Below are 3,394 nucleotides of genomic sequence, written 5' to 3'. Positions count from 1 at the left end.
GTTTCTGTGTCATTGGTGGTGTGTAATGTATTGAGCAGGAGTAGCTAATTAACCTGTGCTGACTATCACAGCAATTAAAATGAGGAAAGTAGGCAGCATTTAGGATGAAGGGTAAAATGGTAACAGCATACATTGATAAATTTAGTATGTAGCAAACATTGTCATTTTCTCCTTAAAATATTATTCAATCTATAGAGAATGAAGATGTCTAATGCATTAATGTTGAGAAATTAAAAACTGAATATGCAGTCAAACCACTCGATCAGAACACAATTGCAGTAAAAAGAGAGACACACATCTATAATGAAAGGGGAGATGTTAGCATAGTGATATTGCTGTTGGATTTGTAATCCAGAAGCCCAGTTAATGTTTTGAGAATCTGGGCTTAAATTCTATCGTAGCAGAAGTGGAATTTGAATTGGAATTGAACTGTCTGGAAAAAGAAAGTCCAGTGATGAATTGAAACCATTGTTCATTTTGTAAAAACACATCTGATTTTGTAATAAAGGAAAACTGACAGACCAAACCAGGTATGACTATGTGTGGTTAACTCTTAACTGCCCTCTAAAATGACTTCGCAAGTGACTTAGTTGTATCAATTACTGAAAGGTCTCAAAAAAAAACTGGATGGACCAAATGCCATTGACTAAGGTGCTAAAAAAGACAATGACAAACTCAGCCCTATCGATTCTGCAAACTCCTCCCCACCAATATTTGTGCACTAGTGCAAACATTGTGAGACCGATCTCAAAGAACTGATGAAGCCTGAAACGTCGACTCATCCTCCTCAGATGCTGCCCGACCTGTTGGGCTTTTTCCAGCACCACAATTTATCAACTCTGACATCTTCAGCATCTGCAGGCCTGACTATCTCCTGTCTCACAGAACAGTTAAACAACAGTCTGACATAGTCATACTCGAGCAGTTATACTTTACATACAACATCCAAAACAACACCAGTGCATTCCTGGGTATGTCCTGTCCTATTGGTAGGGTAAACTGAGGAAAGATGGTGGCACGGTGGTATTTGTCAAGGGTATTGACCTGAGAGTCAACATTAACTGTGGCCACTAAGAAGCCTTATGGCATCAGATCATACATGAACATGGAAACTTCCTGCTGATTACCATGGACCATCTTCCTTGAGCTAATGAATCAGTACTCTTTCATGTTGAATGACACTAGGAAGGAGCATTGAGGATGGCAAGGGTGCAGAATGTACACTGAATGGGTGACTTCAATGTTCATCACCAAGAATAGCTCAGCAGCACCACAACTGACCAAATTGTCTTAAATGACAGTTGCGAGACTGGATCTGTGGGAGGTGGTGAGGGAACCAACAAGAGGGATAACCATACTTGACTTTATTCCTACCAATTTGCCAGCTGCAGATGAGTAACCACTACATAGTCCTTATGGAAAGAAAGTCCTATGTTCATATTGATGATGCCCTCCATCATGTTGTCTGGCACTATCACTGTGCTAAATGGGATAGATTTCAAAATGATCTGGCAATTCAAAGCTGTGAGGCACTGTAGAATTTTACTCCATTAATTTGCATCTCATGGATCATGAACTGCACCTCATGGTCCAGCATATCCCCGACTGCACAACTACCATAAAGCCAAGGGATTAAACTTGTTTCAATAAAGAGTGCAGGAGCGGATGTCAGGAGTAGCGCCAGACACACCTAAAAATAGGTGTCAACTACTTGTGTGTCAAACAGCATCAAAAGGAAGTGATACACTTGACTAAGCGATTCCACATCTGATAGATTCAGCTCTGCCGATTTGGATTGAGTTGTGAATGGTAGTGGACAATCAAACAACTCACTGGAGGGGTAGGCTTCACAAACATCTCCATAATGTGTCAGCAGGTCTGGCAGCATCAAAGCTTTGACAAAGGGTCACTTAACTCGAAACGTCAGCTCTTTTCTCTCCTTACAGATGCTGCCAGACATGCTGAGGTTTTCCAGCATTTTCTCGTTTGGTTTCAGATTCCAGCATCCGCAGTAATTTGCTTTTATCTCCATAATGTGAACAGGCCAGTATATTAATGCAAAATATAAGGCCAAAATATGTTCAACAATTGTCAGCCTGAAGTGTGCAATAAACTGTCCATCTTGGTCTCATTCAGGAATTCCAACGTCACAGATGCCAGTTTTCAGCCAATACAATTCACTCCATGTGATATCAAGAGATGGCTGGATTCTGCAAAGATAGATTAGATTACTTACAGTGTGGAAACAGGCCCTTCGGCCCAACAAGTCCACACCGACCCGCCAAAGCACAACCCACCCATACCCCTACATATACCCCTTACCTAACACTAGGTGCAATTTAGCATGGCCAATTCACCTGACCCGCACATCTTTGGACTGTGGGAGGAAACCGGAGCACCCGGAGGAAACCCACGCAGACACGGGGAGAACGTGCAAACTCCACACAGTCAGTCACCTGAGGTGGGAATTGAACCCAGGTCCCTGGCGCTGTGAGGCAGCAGTGCTAACCACTGTGCCACCGTGCCGCCCTCTATTTGCCCCTTAATACTTTCCGAAAATAGTATTGAAGACTTGTGCTTCAGAATCTGCTGAACCATAAGTCAAGCTGTTCTAGTACAGCAACAACACTCATATCTATCTGACAATATGGAAATTGCTCAGTTATGTCCTGTACCGAAAAACAGGACAATAAATGCTGATCTCGCAAACGACTCCCACAACCCACGAATGAATAGTTTATAGGTCTTATTTCATTACAAGTAAAAGAACATTAGTCACTGCAAATGGTATTTTGATTATAGAAATGAAAAAATGCTTGATTTATAAGAACGAAGACAGCCTAAAATATCATTGTTATATCCCCCGTCCCCGAGATCTGACTCATCTTCACATTAGATATTAATATCAAAGTTGGTCTTTTAAAATTATTCTTGGAATGCAAACATTAAGGATGTTTGAATAGAATGATTTCTGGGAAGGACATTGAAACATTCTTAGCAACTTGAATGAAACAAGCATTCTGGCCGAGAATATTTCTATCGATTCAGGGAGTTTGCTGTGACTCAGGGTCTGGCAGCGGGGTGTTGCAGAGACTGGGGAAGGTTTTCTCTTCAGCCCAGGGGAGCCCTCTTCAACTTCCAACCAAAACCAAATAAAAATCCAGGCCCATGGAGACAGAGGGATCACCCTCACTGCACTGGCCCTGACCGTCGCTCGGGCTGCAGCTGTCCCTCCGGAGCGGAGGGGGCGCTGTGAGCGGCTGTTCCTCCGGAGCGGAGGGGGCGCTGTGAGCGGCTGTTCCTCCGGAGCGGAGGCGGCGCTGTGAGCGGCTGTCCCTCCGGAGCGGAGGGGGCGCTGTGAGCGGCTGTCCCTCCGGAGCGGAGGGGGCGCTGT

Source organism: Hemiscyllium ocellatum, chromosome 8 (genome assembly GCF_020745735.1).
Source record: "Hemiscyllium ocellatum isolate sHemOce1 chromosome 8, sHemOce1.pat.X.cur, whole genome shotgun sequence".
Lineage (NCBI taxonomy): Eukaryota > Metazoa > Chordata > Chondrichthyes > Orectolobiformes > Hemiscylliidae > Hemiscyllium > Hemiscyllium ocellatum.
This window is presented reverse-complemented; position numbering follows the sequence as displayed.